Source organism: Pleurodeles waltl, chromosome 7 (genome assembly GCF_031143425.1).
Source record: "Pleurodeles waltl isolate 20211129_DDA chromosome 7, aPleWal1.hap1.20221129, whole genome shotgun sequence".
Lineage (NCBI taxonomy): Eukaryota > Metazoa > Chordata > Amphibia > Caudata > Salamandridae > Pleurodeles > Pleurodeles waltl.
The window spans coordinates 843,323,866-843,331,005 of record NC_090446.1 but is presented as its reverse complement, the minus strand read 5'-3'; the positions used below and the strand labels follow the sequence as shown (position 1 = coordinate 843,331,005).

Genomic DNA, 7,140 nt, shown 5'->3' with positions numbered 1-7,140 from the left:
CTTTGAATCCAAAGGGAAAGATCCAAGGGATCAATAGTCGAGTCCTCTAACCTGGCTGATTCGGCTAGATCAAAAATTCTTGCCAGAGGACCCACCACGTCCAGAAGCTTGTCCTGACACGTGGTCCAGGCCCTGTCCACTCCTTTACGAGGATCCTTACCAAATTTGGTAAAGAAAGTGATAAGAGAGTCATCAATGGTTGGGGTTGCGGTAATATTGGAATTTAACGATGGTCTGGGGCATTCGGATTTTAACTTGGATCTCGTCTGCTTATCTAGAGGAAGACGTAAGCGGGAAGCGATGTAATCCCCTACATGGTCCAACGGGAGCCATTCTGTCGAGTTAGGGTGGTGTATGAGAGATGGGTCGAACATGGGAACACCCTCTGAGTCGACAACACTGGTAGAGGGGTCACCTGCCGAAATTTTTATGCGTTTGGGGGAAGGGGAGGAAGGGGAAAAAGTATCATCAGGATTATCGGACTGAGATAAATCATCCATGTCCTCGTCGTCCGTGTCCAAAATTTTTGAAATCACAATCTTTTTTGGCGCAGTGATATGTTTTGATTTTGCTTTGCATTTAGATTGCGATGCCGTATTTTTGGCAGGAATCCCCTCCTTAGAAGGAGGCCTGGGAGGAATCAAGTCCTCAGTCTGGTGTGAGGCAAGCTCACTTCCTGTTTGTGCGCCTTTACTTAGTTTAAAAGAGGGTAGTTTTCGTTTTCTGCTTTCCCCCGTAGAATGGGCCATAGATTTGGACACCATGGACATGACAGAATTTTCAATATTTTTTGACATTTTGTCCATAGATGCTTTCATAGCGTGTTTCACAGAGGACTGGATACACTTATTAAGATCCTGTGTAAAGGATCCCTCATCCTCCTCGGAGGCAGACCTTGAAGGAGAACTCCCCAGTTCCATAATAATAAAGGAGTTAGTGTGGGCAAACACAAGAAGAAACAAGCCCAAAAGTGTGCTGTAGGCAGAAACCCAAAGAAAGGGTATTTAAGGGTTAATAGGAGCAACACGCTCCTTGTGCTGGAAAAATGGCTCCTCCCCGGGGCGGGGACTCAGAAGAACAAATGAGGAGCGAAGAGGCGCTGGGGAGAGGCCGCGATACAGACGCTGTTCCGTGCGCGCTGTCGGAGATGCGCGAAGCCGTTCGAAGGAGGCTGGACGCTGGTTCCTGAACACGGCCGGAGAGGCGAAACCGAGGAAGGCTGCCTCTGACGGGAGGACCGGTAAGGGATTCCCCGTGCGACGCGCGTACAACGCGCTGACTAAACAGAAGGAAGAGCGCGATCGAACGCTCGATGGAGCGCGCGCTACCACAACAGTTGGTGCCAGAGGGGAGGGGGGCTGGAAAAAAGGGGTAAAAACGGGATAAAACGGTCGCGAAGCGGTAGGCACCAAAACAAATTACTCCCCCAACTTGGTAACAACAAAATTTACGCTAGAAAGATAAATAACAACAAATACAACATCTGCAAACCATTAAGTACTTAGAAGACCAAAAGAGAGTACTTATCTTGACTGCGAGCAGCAAGAAAAGAGGGCTGCTTGCAGTCAAGGGTGCTCTCTATGGTTTTTGGCCTATTCCTATTGGTCCAGTTCTAGTTATTGTTTTGCTCCCATTGGTTAGTCTATAGCTAACCCTCTTGAGAGTTGTAGTTTCTTGACTGCTGCTGTTGAAATTAAAGTAAGAAAAGAACGCATAATAGAGCCTCCGGTCTTGTCATAAAATTATGGTCAGAATGTTTCCTGAAGGCTATTTTTGCATACTTTGAGAGTTGCAACTGTGCCTACATTAGTCTGCATTGGGCTAAGCTTGGGCTTGAACTTTGACAGCTTTGAGTTTAGGACAGTCCTCAAAATCTGGCAACACTGATGGAGGGATGCAGTGAGACATCTGCATACTGCAAAGCCCCACCCTGGGTTAGGGCACCTGGAGCCAACTCGAATGAATGTATTAAATTATGAGACCTTTGACAGCTCGTCGTCTCTGCCCGTATTGTACGTATACGTGTACATGGGGCTTTAGACGTCCTCAACAGCAGAGCGTATAGCTAAATCTATGGATTTGGGACCGCAGCCATCGAATTATAAAACCCGGAGTTGAGAAAAAGTTAAACCCTAGTCTTGTTGTAGGTGAATGAGACTGAATCACAGCCACTGTTTGCTATACCGAGTATATAGTCTGGGGTGCCTCAGCTATTGGGATACTAGCGTAGACTCCTTCGTTTTTCAGTGTCGTGGGTATTATACAAAATGATCCCTCTGGTTTTAAACCTAAGTGGAAGGGGAGCCCCATTCCAAGATGGCCGCTTTGCAATGTTACTTTCCTACTTGTCTGTATTAGTCTATTTTCCATTTCCATGCCCCGCCCCTCCAATACAACCTTCCTGATAAGGCCCTGCCTTTCCCTGTCACCAGCAGGGCTGACAAGAAGGTCCGAAGGGGAGGTGGCCGGAGATGAGCACTGAAGGACTTTTTTTATTTTCTTATTTTTTTTATTCGCAGTTTGTTTTAACCCCTTTGATAAATTAATCTATTTGAATTCCTCCTCTCGAATTTGAATCGGTGCCTGAATCCGAACGGCAGCTGTCAAGAAATCTCCGCTTCGTAACAAGGTATGTTTATGCCTTGTCACCGGGCTGGTTTGAAGTAATGGTGTTCTCTACGTCTTTATCGAGAGCGGGGTAGATTATTTGGAAATCAGTTGCTTCCATTCAAAGGTGACTCGGGTTCTGCTAATACCTGCTGGTGTCGTAGCCCCCATCCCCGCATTTTTTGGTGGTCCTCACTCACCAGTGGTATGTGTGCGCACAAACGTTCTCTGCCTGTTACAGTCCCCCCGCTTCACACTCGTTATGTTAAATCCCTTTCAGTGAGCGTTCACGTTATCTGTTGTGTTTCAGACCCCCTAGCCCTTTGGGGAGTTGAGTGTGGGATGCAATTCCCTTTTCCTCAATTGGGAAATGTATTCGCTACATTAGCAGCGCTCCCTGCTTTAAAAGTATGACAACCCACCTGCTAGGGCTTTCTAACTCCGTATACAGAGCCAGGTTCCTTTCTGTTAAAAATTATTTATTTATTACTCTTTCTTAGCAGCAAGAAAACGTTTTGGTGGCAACCTCCCAAAAGAATGCGTGAATATTTTGTTCGTTTGTATTCTAATTTGTAGAGCGTTAAACTATTAATATGATTTTGTATTTGTCTCGTGTGTGGGGCAGTGTTCTGAGGTATCAAGTCTCTTCAGCTGGGGAGGTACTTTGAAAAGTGCAGACTTAAGATTTGGGTTTCACACTAATAGCCTGGACTCCCTGTAGCTGAAGCGCGCTGAACCGGGGCTGGCATTTAAACCGCAGAACATGTCCGGGCATAACATTGCAAGGAGAAGAGCAGAGCGTAACGGAGCCTGTCGGCAGTTCGCAATTAATTGTTTTATATTCATTGCACATATGTCGTGTCTCGCCCGCTGATTGTTTCAGGGAAACAGTTGACTTTCCCATATATTTAATTTTTTAATCTCACGTTGATGCTTTAACTAGTGGTCATGTAGTCGCTTAACGTAAATGGTTATTGTTTATTTAGAATATTTTACATTTGTGTTTGAAGGCCCTATAAACTGTATAGGATTTTTATAACAGTGGTATCTGTTAAGTGCATTTTTTTCTGTACTTGTAATGCGCTGAAAATCCCCACCAGGTAGCTTCACGGCACAGGTATATCTAACCAATTAAACACCGACATAAATGATCATAAAACGCCCTGGCCAGAAAAAAAAAGTCACTCGACTAAATAGAAAATTCATGGAGAATTCAATGAGAATCACAAAATATTGTAATTATTCGGGGAAAATACTGTAAATGACATTAAACAGCCTAGGCTGGGCAATATCTACCAAGGTAATCGGGTATCGCAAACATTCAATACTATAAGTTCAGCATATTGCCATTCTTTATACTGAAGCTGTAGATATAACGTAACTGATGCCGGTTCAAAAACGGAGTCACTGACGTACACAACAACATTCTGAAATGGTGGTGAATTTTTTGATGTAAATTTCATATCTCTAATTTTTAAATGCCTTTTTTATACAACGTGTTATACACGAAGTTAAAACGGTCATCAACTACTTATGAAACTTTGCGAAGTCGCAGAGATGTACTTGACGAAAGTGATCAAATTATAGTTTAAATAGGCTTACAGGAAATCTGTAAAGTCACTAAGTGTTTGCTTATTTTTAGCGATTTGAAAGCGCATTAGGGGCCAGATGTAGGAAACGATTTGCGACTCGCAAACAGCAAAAAATGCCGATTGCGAGTCGCAAATCGCAGTTTCCTGTGCAGAAATGCATTTTGCGAGTCAGGACAGACTCTCAAAATGCATTTCCGAATCGCAAATAGGAAGGGGTGTTCCCTTCCTATTTGCGATTCGTAGTGGTATGCAATACCATTTGCGACCGCATATGCGGTCGCAAATGGTGTCGCAGTTACCATCCACTTGAAGTGGATGGTAACCCACTCGCAAATTGGAAGGGGTCCCCATGGGACCCCTTCCACTTTGTGAATGGACCACAAATTATTTTTTCAGGGCAGGTAGTGGTCCAAGAGACCACTACCTGCCCTGAAAAAATACCGAAACTAAAGATTTAGTTTTTTTTTGTTTTTTTTTTAAGTGCAGCTCATTTCCTTTAAGGAATACGGGCTACACTTAAAAAAAAAAATAAAAAAAAAACTGCTTTATTTAAAAGCAGTCTCGAACATGGAGGTCTGCTGACTACAGCAGGCCTCCATGTTTGTGAGTGCCCATAGTCGCTATGGGGCCGCAATTTGCGACCCACCTCATTAATATTAATGAGGTGGGTCTTTGCGACCCCCTAGCGACTCGCAGACGGTGTCTGAGACACCGTTCTGCATTGCAAATTGCGACTTGCAATTTGCGAGTCGGAAGGACTCGCAAATTGCAAGTCGCAATTTGCAATTTTGCTACATCAGGCCCTAGATCCTGTCATTTGTAGCATTTGAGACTTCTAGATTTAAAATTACGAGTGCACAGGTAAAGAAGGTTAACTGTTCTTGCGTTCGCAGAATTTCATTGTTACTGTCCTCTGCTCCTTCCAATACTCACCAAGCATTGGCAGCGTAAATCGTTTTGGCTTTTGTGTATCGACAAATGTTGCCCCTGTCTACATAGCTACTGGTAGTTGTTTCTTACTTATCACACACAAAAGCTTGCACTTCTGCTGCAGCGCTACAAAATCCTAGCTATTACTTAAGCTGAATAGTGGATTTTACACAAGAGGTCAATGGATCTAAGCGACAAAGGATTGAGGTGATGTCATTAATGGACGATGTGATTATCAACAGTATACATCATATTTAGAATTCTGAACCTCAAACCATAACCACACTAGTTTATTAAGAAGAATTATGAATTTATTTCCCTACATTAACAATGCTAATGTTATGAAAATAACTCTTAAACACACGTGATAAGCATATAAAATAAATAGTGGCTGATTAGAACGTCTTATGTATCTGAGTTTAATTAAAACAGTCAAGCAAATAATCTCTAATAATAACACTGATTAATAACACCAGAGTCGGTAATAATGGTAAAGTATGCATTAGTACAAACAATCAAGGAGTGTCAATATGAATCTTGAGCATTTAAAAAAACTAATACCCCTCACTAAAAATAAATCAGCATCAACATGTTGGACTTCATGTGAAAATAATTTAGTAACACAAATTTAGAAAAATCACACTAACTCAGGTTATTATAAAAAAAAAAAAGAAGAAATTAACATGCATCAGTCAAATTTTAAGTTGCAGCTGGTACCTGCAAAGCAAGAGACACGTATATCAATGTAATTTCATACACTACCCATAGAACAACATGCAGTCTACTTCAGCAAAGGATACCATCAGGTAAGTCTTTGTAAGATCGGGCCAAATGACAGTTCAACCCAAACTGCTAGTATGACTCGAACCACCAGTCACTCGAACTAAGGATCTCTCTAGAGTCTCTCACTTCTCTTAAAGTCTGATAAAATTCTATCATGGAGTCTGACGAAAGAAAATCAAATCCTACTCAGATTGTTATACCAATCCCAAAAAGTTAATGATTGGGACAGTACATGGGGTGGTTACGATTCAACCAATAGTAGTTCTAATTGATAACCTAAAACACAATGACGTTGGCAATAACCAGGACACATTCATAACAGTAACTTCTCCTCTTCCGTCTCGTCTGTGACTTTATTGTTCCATCTCGTCTAAACGTCTCTTCTCAGGAAGAAACTTATTACAATGTATCACCTACTTTCTTCCTCGAGGAATAAACCACGTATTAGTGATAATTTCAGACAATAGAACATTCAACTTGTGCAAGAACTTTGTCAAACATGACCTTGTAACACACAATGTAGCAACCCACTAGGGGCACTGTGTACACATTTATTAAGTAATATAACACACTTTTATGTAAGCATTGAACTATGGAAAATAACCACAACGTTTAGTTAGGATTTTTGCTCAGCTAAAGAACAGAAATGAATTATGGCAACTATTTTAAAAAGTCACCCGTTTTGCATGTTATTAACTATATAGTCAATACATTAAAATTATTAATAAAACATATTAGAAAATTCACTCTTACTTCTGCTCAGTGTTGTGTGCTAGCGATATTTGAATACCTTGCATTGTACAAGAGGCAAAGTTATTGGAGATTTTGGTGACTGGACCACCCATTAGCAGTGCAGGATCCAAGGGATGTTGTCTCAGTCAAGTATGCAGTTTTGTGTTCGGAGCGTCTGAGTGGGGTGGCAAGATAGTCTGGGAGCAGCGTAACATACATGCATAGGGTGGCAACAGTAAGCAGCATCATGTCCATGGCCCTGAATATGGCTGAACCAAAATTGAGTGCAATGTTTAGTGTACCCAGTATATTCCAAGACCGTAGAATCAGAATTGCAAGTGTGATAAGTGGCACTCGTTAAGATTACTGCCTGAAAAAGTGGGTTCAGCTTGCTGCTTGTGGTGCTTAATGTCCAAAAGTCTACTTGTACATTAAGCCCCACCACATCTTCAAGAAAAGTAAGTAGCTTTAACCTGCTGAAAGCTGCTTCTCTCTC

At 42.0% G+C, this 7,140-nt stretch overlaps 1 protein-coding gene across 1 annotated transcript in view; it reads left to right on the top strand.

The window, feature by feature from the left end:
- Positions 1-2,403: 2,403 nt before the first annotated feature.
- Positions 2,404-7,140, top strand: part of CCNG1 (cyclin G1) — a 30,524-nt gene continuing 25,787 nt past the window's right edge. Inside the window, exon 1 of the mRNA XM_069199361.1 lies at positions 2,404-2,629. The gene's annotated coding sequence lies outside the window, so the exon portion shown is untranslated. The remainder of the gene's footprint in view (positions 2,630-7,140) is intronic.